Source organism: Erythrolamprus reginae, chromosome 7, assembly GCF_031021105.1.
Source record: "Erythrolamprus reginae isolate rEryReg1 chromosome 7, rEryReg1.hap1, whole genome shotgun sequence".
Classification (NCBI taxonomy): Eukaryota; Metazoa; Chordata; class Lepidosauria; order Squamata; family Dipsadidae; genus Erythrolamprus; species Erythrolamprus reginae.
Window position 1 is genome coordinate 74,488,723 of NC_091956.1, and position 15,253 is coordinate 74,503,975.

Genomic DNA, 15,253 nt, shown 5'->3' on the forward strand with positions numbered 1-15,253 from the left:
GGTCACAGCTGGGTTTGGGTGTGGTGCTCTTGGGAAAGGATAAAAGGCGGACCCACCCTTCCTGGCTTGTGGAGTTTTATCTTGGAGATTCGTGAGACCTGTCTGTGAACTTTGGTGGCTTACAATCCTGGTTTGTGCCTTGGACTATTGAAACCTTGGGGGGGGGGTGCCAGCAAGAAGCTTGGGGTATTGACTGGACATCAGGATCCTGCTGTAACGTATTATAGCCTGTCTGTTGTGAAGACAGGTTTTCCTTTGTGCTTATTTTTTCCAGCTATAAAATACTTTTGGCTTTTACCAGAGTGTCTGGCTGTTTTTTCAGTTGGTGTTGAGGTCTGGAAAACCCAGACAGAACACTATTTAGTTTAGTTTAGTTTAGTTTATTTAGATTTGTATGCCGCCCCTCTCCGAAGACTCGGGGCGGCTAACAACAATAAAGAAAACAATGTAACAAATCTAATATTAAAAAGTAATCTAAAAAACCCCAATTTAAGAGACCAATCATACACACAAGCATACCATGTATAAATTCTATAAGCCTAGGGGGAAGGGGGGAAAATTTCAATTCCCCCATGCCTGACGACAGAGGTGGGTTTTAAGGAGCTTGCGAAAGGCAAGGAGGGTGAGGGCAACTCTGATATCTGGGGGGAGCTGGTTCCAGAGGGTCGGGGCCGCCACAGAGAAGGCTCTTCTCCTGGGTCCCGCCAAATGACATTGTTTAGTCGACGGGACCCGGAGAAGGCCAACTCTGTGGGACCTAACCGGTCACTGGGATTCGTGCAGCAGAAGGCGGTCCCGGAGATATTCTGAGATATATTATCTAAAGAAGTAGGCTACATCTCTAAAATGCAAAACAGTAATTGTAGAAAAAGCAGTCAGATATATTTGTATAAGTGCTGAACTTATTTCTGCTTTGGAAAACACTTTATTCTATTTTTCTAATTACTAATTAATTATGAACAACACATCTCATGCTAGTATTGTTTTCTGCAACTCAAAAATGGGTGGATAGTATTTCAATTCAGCCCTGGGGAAAGACTTAGGACTGCCATTGCAAATGACCCCAAATGTCTTTCTTTCTGGAGAAGAAACCTGTCCAATTTATGGAGCCGAAAAATGGACAACAGCATTATTTATTGACCTTTCCTACATGGGAAAGTGTCCTTTTCAAAACCATCAGGCTTTCAAGTTTCCTAGAGCCGTTCCAAGTGCAACCAATCCCTGAACTGAAGAAATGGACATTATATTTCCCATAAAATATCCCGATGGTCCTCTATTCATGATGCTGAATGGAAGATCTGTGTTCTCTAACTGAAGCATTATTCCTCTGATGAAGCAGTGACATTTGGAGTAGGAACAGAATGTGTTTCTAATCTTTGCTTGCATTCTCACTCACTGGCCGCCACCACAGTGCTATCAACTGGAGTAAACAGTTTAAAACTTAATGGAATTGCCAATTCATCAGTCATTCTTCTCCGATGTTTCAAAGTTAATTAGTTTGAATCAGAGCTTTGCTAAAGACTGTTGTATTTCCAATAAGTGTATTTATAAGGTTTTCCAAAGATTAGATTCACATTTTACTGCTTTGACATATGTGTACCCCTTCTATAATTTTCATAACATTTAGTACCCCTCATCAAAAAAGAGGATGCATTTTAATCAAAATATTTTTATTTTTTTGGCACATACACAAAATAATAATAAATGAAAATAATAAAATATAAATAAAAAGTTATATTATAAATAACATTTACAGTGATACCTCGTCTTACGAACTTAATTGGTTCTGGGACGAGGTTTGTAAGATGAAATGTTTGTAAGGCGAAACAATGTTTCCCATAGGAATCAATGGAAAAGCAATTAATGCGTGCAAACCCAAAACTCACCCATTTTCCCAGCCGAAGCGCCCGTTTTTGCGCTGCTAGGATTCCCCTGAGGCTCCCCTCCATGGGAAACCCCACCTCCGGACTTTTGTGTTTTTGTGATGCTGTGGGGGAATCCCAATAGGGGAATCCCAGCAGCGCAAAAACGGGTGCTTCTCTGGCAACGGAAATCCGGAGGTGGGGTTTCCCAGAAAGGGGAGCCTCAGCAAAATTGAAGCATTGCAAAAACACGGAAGTCCTCAAAACCCCACCTCTGGACTTCCGTTGCCAGCGAAGCGCCTGTTTTTGCGCTGCTGGGATTCCCCTGCAGCATTGCAAAACACGGAAGTCCGGAGGTGGGGTTTCCCATGGAGGGGAGCCTCAGGGGAAGCCCAGCAGCGCAAAAACAGGCGCTTCGCTGGCAACAGAAGTCTGGAGGTGGGCCATCCCAGTGGCCGTGGCTTGGGTTTGTAAGGTGAAAATAGTTTGGAAGAAGAGGCAAAAAATTCTTAAACCTCGGGTTTGTATCTCGAAAAGTTTGTATGACGAGGGGTTTGTAAGACGAGGTATCACTGTATTTGGATCAATGAGAAGGATGAAATTGTTTGTGCTGAGATGACAGATCATCATAATTTGGTTCCCTGGTTGTTAATTTTAACCCTGCTGTTCTGTTTAAGAAAAGTAACAAATCTTCTGTTCCCGGGTCACCCTGACCCGGACCGAAAACTCTTCATTTGCAGTGCTTATGTTTGGTCTTTTTGAAAGCTTTTTTCACTTGGAAAGTAGTCTGAACATTTCTGCACACAATGATATGAAAATTGAAATGAAAAAAGTAAATCTTATTGGTTTATTTTGCGGATATAATGCACGCCCCCCCCATTTTTGTGAAATTTTTTTCAATTTATGGATAGTTTTGCTTGCAAAATGCATTCTATTTTACTAAAGTTGGTATGGGATTGGTAGCTTGAACATTTCTGAACATAATGATATGAAAATTGAACTTGAAAAATTGATGCATATTGGTTTATTTTGTTGATGAAATGCATGCCCCCCCGTTTTTTTTAAATAGTCTTCACTTTATGGATAGTTTTGCTAGCAAAATACATTCTATTTTACTAAAGTTTGTGTGGGATTGGTAGCTTGAACATTTCTGAACATAATGATATGAAAATTGAACTGGAAAAATTGATGCATATTGGTTTATTTTGCACATAAATGTATGCCTCCCCCCGTGTTCAATTATTTCAATTTATATAAAAATTATGCTGTTAATTTCAAACTTACATACTTTTTTTTAGTAAAATGGATTTGTTTCATAAAATTAGTCCTCTGGCTACAATGTGGTTGATTTTCAAAAGGATATTCCAAATATTTCTAGACAAATATGTATAAACAGTGACAATAATGGCACATAGCAAGGCCGGGGGTGGGGGGTGGCCTTTTTGTGGCAAAAATAAACCAATAAGAACCATTTTTTTCAGTTCATTTATATTTTTCTTATATTCAGAAATGTTCAATTTAGTATATCAAACCTTTTGGGGGGAAATTCCTTAGGGATTTGTAGCCTTAAAAAAATAGAAATTGACACGAAATTAAAAAAGGATGGGGGGGAGGGGCTTTTTGATCAAAATAAAAATATAAGTCTCAATTTTTCCAGTTCAATTTTCATATCATTATGTTCATAAATGTTCAAACTAGTTTTCCAGTTGAAAAAGTTTTCAAAAAGATCAAATTCAAGTACCTAAAAAAATTATTTTTGGTCCGGTCATATACGAACAGAAACAGACTCGAAGTTATGATTTTTTTTTGCCCAGAAAACAATTAGCCACCACCCCAAAAATATTTTTTGATGATCAGCATTGTTAAATTGAGTAAATGAATGCCTAAGATTTTAAAGAATATTTCGGATTTGGAGGATAAAAAAAATAAAAAGTGAAAATGGTTGCAAGCAGCCGAGGGGGGGGGGAGGCCTTATTTCTGATATTAAAAAACCAATAAGAATCATTTTTTTCAGTTCCTTTATATTTTTCTTATATTCAGAAATGTTCAAGCTACCAATCCCACACCAACTTTAGTAAAATAGAATGCATTTTGCAAGCAAAACTATCCATAAATTGAAAAAAAATCACAAAAACGGGGGGGCGTGCATTATATCCGCAAAATAAACCAATAAGATTTACTTTTTTCATTTCAATTTTCATATCATTGTGTGCAGAAATGTTCAGACTACTTTCCAAGTGAAAAAAGTTTTCAAATTGACCAAACATAAGCACTTCAAATGAAGAGTTTTCGGTCCGGGTCGTATGTGACCCGAACAGAAGATTTGTAACTTTTTTGCCCAGCAAAAACTAAGCCCCCCACCCCCCAAAAAAAATTCTCATAGAGAGAACCCCTGAAGTGATGGATAGTCATGAAATTTCAAGTTTCAGATATGCAGGGAAAATTTTTTACAGGGACTCAAACTTGGCTTCGGGTCACATACGACCCGAACAGAACAGCAGGTTAATCTGAGATGCGGTTCCACATCCAATAATCTGTTCCTTTTTTTCAACTTAGAAAAGCAACTTCACATAAATATGAAGTTGGAAAAGGCAAGATGTATTTCAGGACTTTTTCTGAACGCATAGCCCCACCAAACTCTTCCCATACCCCTGGGGGAACGCGTACCACACTTTGGGAAACACTGTTTTACTGTAATGTTCAGTTGCCATACCTTCTTATGGGATGCTGTAGCCACATAAACACAGTGACTTCAGTCAGTTTTACAGCACATTTGAAAATACATATTAATATTGAAATGTAAAAAAACAAAATGATCACCTATAGCTATTATAGACAAAACTGTCCAAGCAATCATTCCAGGCAAAATCTATTTCGCAGAACAACAACATAAAAAAAACACCCAGGTGTTACACAACCCCATCTAGTAAATCTTATAAATATTACACTGTGCATTAGGACACTTGGATGGATTTGAGGTTACCTCTTATAAACTGCTTCTTATGTCCAAACCCAACTGACTTATTCTTTAACCATAAACTATGAATTCAGGCAAGAATTTTCTAAATGGACTTCTTCAAAAATCATGTGCTGAACAGCCGATATAAAATCAGACATGAAGGTAATGTTCTATGGTAGATATTACTATTAGTTGGGTTGTGTGGCATGCAAAATTACAAGTTAAGTTCAGTGTTCCCTCGCTTTTCACGGGGGATGCGTTCCAAGACCACCCACGAAAGTCGAATTTCCACGAAGTAGAGATGCGGAAGTAAATACACTATTTTTGGCTATGAACAGTATCACAAACCTTCCCTTAACACTTTAAACCCCTAAATTACAATTTTCTATTCCCTTAGCAACCATTCAGATTATTACTCACCATGTTTATTTATTAAAGTTTATTTTAAAAAATATTTATTAAAGGCAGATGAAAGTTTGGCGATGACATATGACGTCATCGGGTGGGAAAAAACGTGGTATAGGGAAAAAACCCGCAAAGTATTTTTTAATTAATATTTTTGAAAAACCGTGGTACTGTATAGACTTTCCGCGAAGTTCGAACCCGCAAAAATCGAGGGAACACTGTATATGGTACTTATGCCATTTGCAGTCATTATTAATAGGACTGCACTTTGCTAGATCTGGAGCAAAGACAGGGAAAGGTTCTTGCTACAGGGATTGCCTACCAAGAAAACCAGCTTAGTGACTTCTCAGTGGACTGAAAGGCAACAGGAAATAAGAGTTTAAAATAATGATTGCTTAGAACTTGATGGTGCCAGACTAGACAACTGACAATGGTGGTGGCAATAGTTACACAGTAGGGAGAGTGAAAAAAGGCTGTATGAATGCTGCCTGGGATCAAGTTATTGTCAGGACTGCTTTTTCCAGCTTGAAAGGTTCCCTTCAGTGCATTCATCCCACAAGATAGCATGATAGCAGTCTACAAGTATACGAGGGGATGTCACAGAGAGGAGGGGATCACTTTATTCTCCAGGTCACCGGAGGGTCGGATGAGGAACAACGGTTGGAAGCTGACCAAGGAGAGATTCAACATGGAGATAAGGAGGAACTTCCTGGCGGTCAGAGTGATCAACCAATGGAACAACCTACCAGCGGACGTTGTGAACTCCAACACTCTGGACATTTTTAAGAGAAGATTGAACTGCCACTTGACTGGTGTGCTATAGGGTTCCTGCTTGGGCAGGGGGTTGGACTTGATGGCCTTCATGGTCCCTTTCAACTCTAACAATAAATAAATAACGATACTCTTGGTGTATCCATCCACACCTTCATGTGCAGAATGAAGCCAAAGCCAAGAAATATTGTTTGTATGAACACGGCTATAATATACAACAGTCTCTGCCTGGAAATCAGATATATCTTTTTTGAATAATCTTGAAAACACATAGGAAGCTCCAAAGAATGCGGCAGAAATGCTCCAAAGAATGCTCTGCACCAACATTTCAAGAAATGAAATTGCCAATGTCCAAAGCAACCAAGCCGGGATACAAATAAATAAATAAAACCAGCTGTTCCATTAAAAGCAACTGCAGCAAATTTTGGCTTTCTGCTCTCACGTTCCTGAATCCTGTTTGATTCTTGAACCCCAGTTTGTTTACCCCATACCTGTTGTGGTTCCGTCTGAGGCCCCTCCGGGAATGGCTGACCTTCTGTCGGTTTCCAGCTCAGAGGGAGAGGCTGAGGAACAGGAGGTGCAGACAGATGAGGAGGAGGAATCCCAGGCTGAAGAAGAGGGAGGACAGCCAGAGTCCCACCAGGGGGAGCTCTCCCCAGCAAGCAGCCTGGATTCCTTAGAGGAAAGTGCACAAGCCATAATTGATCTGCGACAACGAAGAGCTACTCAGAGACGGAATCAATTGGCTAAATACTTTCAGCATTAAAGTGGCAACAGCTGGGTTTGGGTGTGGTGCTCTTGGGAAAGGCTAAAAGGCAGACCCACCCTTCCTGGCTTGTGGAGTTTTATCTTTGAGAGTCGTGGGACCTGACTGTGAACTTTGGCGTCTTGGAATCCTGGTTTGTGCCTTTGCCTATTGAAACCTTGGGGGGGGGGGGGGTGCCAGCAAGAAGCTTGCTGTATTGTCTGGACATCAGGACCCTGCTGTACCGTATTATAGCCTGTCTGTTGGGAAGAACAGGTTTTCCTCTGTGCTTATTTTTTCCAGTTATAAAATACTTTTGGCTTTTACCAGAGTGTCTGGCTGTTTTTTCCAGTTGGTGTTGAGGTCTGGGGGAACCCAGACAGAACAATACCAAGGGTGGAATGATGCCGGTTTGGGTGGGCTGGTTGGTTGTCGTAGAGCTGGTAACTTCACCCACCCACTGCCATTTGGGTTTTATTTTTATTTTATTTTTTTTAAATTGTTTTTTGTTTTTTGTTTTTTTGTTTATTCATTTATTTATTTATTTATTCATTCATTCATTCATTCATTCATTCATTCATTCATTCATTCATTCATTCATTCATTCATTCGATTTTTATGCCGCCCTTCTCCTTAGACTCAGGGCGGCTTACAACATGTTAGCAATAGCACTTTTTAACAGAGCTAGGCTATTGCCCCCACAATTCGGATCCTCATTTTACCCACCTCGGAAGGATGGAAGGCTGAGTCAACCTTGAGCCGGTGATGAGATCTGAACCACTGACCTTCAGATCTACAAGTCAACTTCAGTGGCCTGCAGTACAGCACTCTACCTGCTGCGCCACCCCGGCTCATCCTTTTTACCTTCTGCCCATGCGCAAAGCGTTCTGCGCATGCACAGAGGCTAAACGGCGGTGTCCAGGCGGTTGAGTGAAATCTCATGCAACAATCACTACTGGCTCTACGATGACCAACTGACCTGGGAGCATTTCACCCCTGCCCCAAACTTGCCTAAACTCTGTGATACCCATATTCCTGGAGCATATTGGATTGTACTCTTTCATATTGTGGAGTGTCTTTCATACAAGACCTTACTCACTTTTAAACATTGCGTGAGTGTGTGAATAGGTACACTTGCTAGCTTACTGTCCATAACAGTGATGGCAAACCCTTTTTTACTCAGGTGCCGAAAGAGTGTGTGTGCATGCTATAGCGCATGCACGAGTGCCCACACCCATAATTCAATGTCCGGGGAGGGTAAAAACAGCTTCCCCTAACCCTTGGAAGCCCTTTGGAGGCTGGAAATAGGGCCCAGTAGGCTCGTGTTTTACCCTCTCCAGGCTCCAAAGGCTTCCCTTAAGCTGGGGGAGCATAAAAGGCCCCCATCCCTCCAGAGGCTCTTTGGAAACCAAAAACACCCTCCCAGCCTCTGTGTGAGCCAAAAATCAGCTGGCCGGCACACACATGCATGTTGGAGCTGAGCTAGGACAACAGCTCGTGTGCCAACAGATATGGCTCTGCGTGCCACATGTGGCACCCATGCCATAGGTTCGCCATCACTGGTCTATAACCGTTTGACAGGACATTCTTTTTAAAAAATATATTTTTATTGATTTTTAACAAGTTTAATATACACACAACATAAAACTGTGCATAGCAAAAAGTGCCCACCACCCCGACACACACACATTCCCCACCACCAAATCGGGGGTGTTTCTTATATAACCCATTTTGACCCAAGAGCAATATATCTACAGTGTTCCCTCGATTTTCGCGGGGGATGCGTTCCGAGACTGCCCGCGAAAGTCGAATTTCCGCAAAGTAGAGATGCGGAAGTAAATACACTATTTTTGGCTATGAACAGTATCACAAGACTTCCCTTAACACTTTAAACCCCTAAATTGCAATTTTCCATTCCCTTAGCAACCATTTAGATTATTACTCACCATGTTTACTTATTAAAGTTTATTTAAAAAAATATTTATTAAAGGCAGACGAAAGTTTAGCAATGACATATGACATCATCGGGGCGGGAAAAACCGTGGTATAGGGAAAAAACCCGCAAAGTATTTTTTAATTAATATCTTTGAAAAACCGTGGTATAGACATTTCGCGAAGTTCGAACCCGCGAAAATCGAGGGAACACTGTATTTACATATTATAGAGTGATTCCAATTTATTTCTTGTAGCTTGGTCTCGGATTCTACTCGTCATATATCGTCTTACCTTGTCCCACCGTCCCATCAGTTGTCTCGAATCAGTTTCATTATCCAAATTTATCCTTTTATCCATAATTCCAAATTGAATATGGTCCACCATGTACCTTGACAGGACATTCTTACAAAATAGTTCAGGGTGTGCAATCACAATTAAACTAGGCTGAAGGAGATAATAGTTAACACTATTGTTACCCTGAAATTTCAAATTCTGCCTTTTGAAATGTCAGCTTGGTTAGGGTGGGCACAAAGAAAAAGCAGGTCACAACAACACTATAAGGTGAGTTGGGGTGAGGGAGAGGGACTGGCATGTATTTCTTTCTCCTTCCTTAGTTGGAATAGCCATCTTCAAGGCAGTCAAAAAAGTCAAGATAGCATCCATAATTGTATGATTGAAACCCCGCCCTATTCATGTACATTGTATACACAACTACGGCACCTAAAACACGATTTAAGCATTGCCCACAAGATCATATGCTGCAACGTTCTACCGGTCAATGACTACTTCAGCTTCAACCACAACAACACAAGAGCACGCAACAGATTCAAAACTTAATATTAACCGCTCCAAACCTGACTGTAAAAAATATGACTTTAACAATCGAGTTGTCGAAGCGTGGAACTCATTACCAGACTCAATAGTGTCAACCCCTAACCCCCAACATTTCTCCCTTAGGCTATCCACGATTGACCTCTCCAGGTTCCTAAGAGGTCAGTAAGGGGCGTACATAAGTGCACTAGTGTGCCTTTCGTCCCCTGTCCAATTGTCTTTCCTTTATCTCATATATAATATGTATTTTCTTCCTTTCATATATCTTCTCTATTTTTACATATTATCTTTATATATATGACTTCATGTCTATTCTCTTCCATATGTATTGTGTATTGGACAAATGAATAAATAAAAAATAAATAAATAAAACAACTGGAATAACCTTTATGTTAATTACAAAAACAATGTAGAATTCAATGCAGTTGAGTGGCCATTGAATTTAAATAATAATAGTAATCTAAAGGACAGTGAAGAAGATGCACTGAGCCAGTTACACCATGAAGGCTTACTCAATACTCAAGAGATGAAACTGGCCTACAAAAAAGAACAAAGGAATAATAGAAAAGAGACATGACAAAGCAAAGTATTACACAGCCAGTACAAAAAAAAAAACAATATCAGGCAAAGCAGATAACAACAAGGCCTGGTAATATATAATAGCAGGAAAATTGAAAAAACAGAGGAGTTCTGTCTGCACAAGACCAAGTCTTAAGAACAAATGCATACAAAGCCAGAATTGAGAACATACAGCAAGTGATACCTCTGTAAAGGAACTGAAGAAACAGTAAACCCTCTAAGTCAACTTCTTAAAATCACACAGATTTACTACAAATAACAACATGGCAGAAGTTACAGAAACACCGAAGTATCTGCAAGAAATGCCACTTGCTTTTAAGCAAGAACTGACGGGACTACAAAATACACAAAGTAATAGAAAATGAAAAAGCTTAAAGCTAGCCTGGAACTTTAGAATGCAAAGAGGCAAGGTTTAACAATTATTGATAAAAAAGACAAAATAAATCTGGATAACGGTCCCTGTAATATTTGGAGGAATCAGAAACCAAAAGAAAAAGAATTGGAGACAATTACAAAATACAAAGACTTGCAAGTAGAGGTAGAATGATTGTGGGAAGGATAGCAAATATTGTACCAATAGTAATGGTCATATTTGGATACAATCCTAAAACATACGGAGCCTCCACTTGAATACCATGATTCACAAAAGCACCATAAATCAATTTCAAAAGGCACCTTTTACCTGGAAGAGCTTACATCGCGTGACAATAACTTTAACATCATCAAACAACATCTGCCTATCCCAGATGCCTGGTGAATAAAAATGCCAAGTCTAATCGCTATAAATAATATAGTGTGTATCTTTTGAAATACAGCCAGACATTTACATATACAGCTAAGGAATACTTTGTTAGCACCTTTGAACTGACTGATATTAAAATATCAAGGGAAAAGTTGTATGCCTAAAATGATCAAGAATGATAATGAATGAAATACACCTATTTAATACATTAAATCCCATTTGGATCATTAATAGATATTTGCATTGATGCTGGGATTACTAATGTTCTTTAAATGTATTTTAAAATAAATTGGATCCTAGTTTTTGTAAATTGGAATAATGTGAGAAACCTACATTTTGTTCAGGTATGAAAATCAGTAATTCTATGATATACTACAATAATCTTCACTATACAGCAAGGTGGGGTCACCATATCTTTTGCTACTTTTGTTTTCTTCAGTTGGAGTAAAAATTATTCTTTCTATAATTTATATTTATAAATCTAGGAAGTTGATACATATGCATGGAAAAATTCGTCTTCCCATTTTCAAAGGTTTTAAATCCTAATGTACTAAGTTTCTCTTAGGTTTATATTTAATACAGAAGTTTACATTTTGGAAATCTATGTTATAGCATTGTGTAAATTCTACATAAATGTGAAACAAATGACTACAAAATATATCAGTGATTATTTGCTGCATTTCCCCCCTGTGGGTTACATAGTGTACCAAAACCGAGCATCATCAAGATATAACTATGGAGTTTCAATATAGCCACTCTTGTAGGAAGAAATCTGGTGATAGACAGCATGCAACCTGAAGTTAAATTTCATTTTTACAATCTATGTTTCCACACCAATAAATATAATCATGTAAATGAAACAGGTTTAAGAATAACTCAAAGTAAGCACAGATGAAGCTGTGTAAACATTAATTTAATTAATACCGGGGATGCAATCATACTCAGGAATATCTAGAAATCAGTCTCACCAAATATAATACAATTGCTTCTGAGTAAAAATGCATCTCTACTTATAGCCTGAAAATGTTTTCATAAATGCACTCTTTCTCATAGAGATACTGGCTGAAAGCTGGGTGTGGCCATGTATTGTAGTAGCCTACTATCACCAGCATTTAGTTACAGGCATTTTTATTTTTTAAGGGAATAATTATTTAGCTTTCTGTAGGTTTTCACCTGTCTGATTAAACATATTTGATATAAATCTCAAAAGATAAGAAAATACCTGCTGTCAAATCCAGAAAAAGCAAGGTGCCATGCCTAAACCATTCATTGACAGTATTCTCCAAAACAACCTTATTATATTCTTAAAAACATAGAGGATGATGCCACAAAACTGAGATTAATAGTAATTGAAGAAACAGGCAGCAATGTATTTTTTAAAAGCCCTTCTGTTCACTGCAAATTGGGATTAATGCTTGCATTGTTTAACATTTAACAACACCCAAATCTGTGTTCTTTATCCGCAAATTAGCTATTTATCAGCAATTGACAACAAACCGCTACTACAACCATTACACACTGGAGACTTCTACCCGCCATAATGTCTTTAAAGATTACACTGCTGTTACTGGTTTCTTTTTGCAAAATATCAAACAGGACCATCCACCAAAAACATATCCATGTTTTGCACAAGGTGAAAATCACCAATGATGTGAAAATACAAAGGCTGAAGGGCTTCCACAGCCTACACCTTCGTTCTTAAGACTTCAGACCACTCCTACTCCCTGACTCTTCATCACACATCTTGCTTTTCCCATCTACGTTACCTTCTTGGGTCTTTTTTTCCTCTGATTAGTTCCATTATACTTCTCCCCACCATCACTCTTCTGAGCTGCATCCTCATTCATCATTTTGAATCCTTCTTCAGAGCAAAGAGCCGTGCCATTAAACCCTTGCAAACATACAGACTATCAGCAAATATGTCACTTACTGGGTAGGAGGAGGGGGTAGAGGGGGAGGGAAGAAGGAGGAGGGAGGGAGGGAAGGAAGGAGGGAGGGAAGAAGACATGAACATGATGACGTTGCCATGGTAGCAGCTACCACAACTGTTTATCTGACTGCATTGTTAAATCTGATTTATCCAATTAGCATAGGATCTTAGTTCTCTGTTACGGTGCAAAATGTTTGAATTGAATGTACAGAGTCCAGAATGGGATTGAGAAATAAGAAATAAATTATGACAATAGAGGGGAAGAGAATTAGAGAAATATATGTATAAATAGGATAAAACCTCCATACAAATCTGTCACAGTACTGATGTCACTATAGCAACTTCTCCCATTTCTATAAAATAAATTACATGTTTGCTATATTTTACCCTATTACCCTATTATAACTGTTAAAAAAAATCTAAAGTATTATTTCTTTTTTGCATGAAATAATTTTTAGTACATGAAATTTATATTGTATCAGTGGAGCTGGGACAGTGTCATGGTTTTTTTAATGTTATTAGTACATAACTGGAGTAATTATTTTATTTTGGTTTTTAAGTCCTTTAAATTCCAAATTGATTACAATTTGTGCTTCCTCCAAGATTAAAATAATACAGTGGTCCCTCGATTTTCTGGGGTTTGAACTTTGCGAAACGGCTATACCACGGTTTTTCAAAAATATTAATTAAAAAATACTTTGTGGTTTTCCCCCCTATACCACGGTTTTTCCCGCCCAATGTCGTCATATGTCATTGCCAAACTTTAGTCCGCCTTTAATAAATATTTTTTTAAAATAAACTTTAATAAATAAACATGGTGAGTAATAATCTAAATGGTTGCTAAGGGAATGAGAATGCTTGTGATACTGTTCATAGCCAAAAATAGTGTATTTACTTCCGCATCTCCATTTTGCGGAAATTCGACTTTCATGGGCGGTCTCGGAACGCATCCCCCACAAAAATCGAGGGAACACTGTATAGGAATCAAATTCTCACTCCCAGGTACTGTATTTTTTACTGGTGTAGCCTATCAAAAAGAAGGATATGGGGACATTGATAACTGTCTTCCAGTATTTGAGGGGCTGTCACAGAGAAGAGGGGATTAACTTATTCTTCAAAATATCAGAGGGCAGGACAAAAAACAATGAGTAGAAGCTTATTAAAATAAGGTTCACCTAGACATAAGAAAACATTTTTGGACACTGAGAACATTTAATTAATGGAATAATTTCCTTCCTGCAGTTGTGGGTGCTCCATCAATGGAGATTTTCAAAAACAGCCATGAGATGGGATGGTGTTAAGATTTCCTTTCTTGAGCAGGGGTTTAGAATATAAGACCTCTGAGACTCCTTCCAGCCCTAGGATTCTATTTCTACACTACATCCTACAACATCTTGAATCTCCAATGACCTATGCTAGGGTCCTCTTTGTAGACTTCACTTAACCAAACTAAATCAGCTAGCGGTACCTGAACATACTTGTAAGTGGATCACAAGCTTCCTAACAGACAGGAAGCAGCAGGTGAAGCTAGGAAAAATCATATCAGATACATGTATAATTGGCACCCACACCCCAAAGGCTGTGCACTCTCACCACTTCTCTTCTCTCTATACACCAATGACTGCATCTCAAACAATCCATTAGTTAAACTATTGAAGTTTGCAGATGATACAACAGTGATCGGACTCATTCGACACATTGATGAATCCGCATATAGACGGGAGGTTGAACAACTAACCTTGTGGTGTGACCGGAACGATCTAGAACTGAACACACTCAAAACCGTAGAAATGGTGGTAGACTTTAGGAGAAACCCTTCCATCCTTCCACCTCTCACAATACTAGACAACACAGTATCAACAGTAGAGACCTTCAAATTTCTAGGTCCTATCATATCTCAACACCTGAAATGGTCACCTAACATCAAAAACATCATTAAAAAAGCACAACAAAGAATGTTCTTTCTGCGCCAACTCAGGAAGCTCAAACTGCCCAAGGAGCTGCTGATACAGTTCTAAAGAGGAATCAATGAGTCTGCCATCTGCACCTCTATAACTGTCTGGTTTGGTTCTACAAGCCAACAAGACCGACACCGACTTCAGAGGATAATCAGAACTGCAGAAAAAACAATTGCTGCCAACCTGCCTTTCATTGGGGACCTGTATATTGCATGAGTCAAAAAGAGGGTGGTGAAAATATTTACTGACCCCTCACATCCTGGACATAAATTGTTTCAACTCCTACCCTCAAAACGTCGCTACAGAGCACTGCACACCAAGACAACTAGACACAAGAACAGTTTTTTCCCTGAACGCCATCACTCTACTAAACAAATAATTCACTCAACACTGTCAACTTTTTACTAAGTCTTCACTTCTATTTCTACTAGTTTTTTCTCATCATTCCTATCATCCTTTTCGTCTCAGTTAGGACTCTATGACTGTAACTTGTGGCTTGTATCCTAGGATTTTTTACTAATATTGCTTGCTTCTTT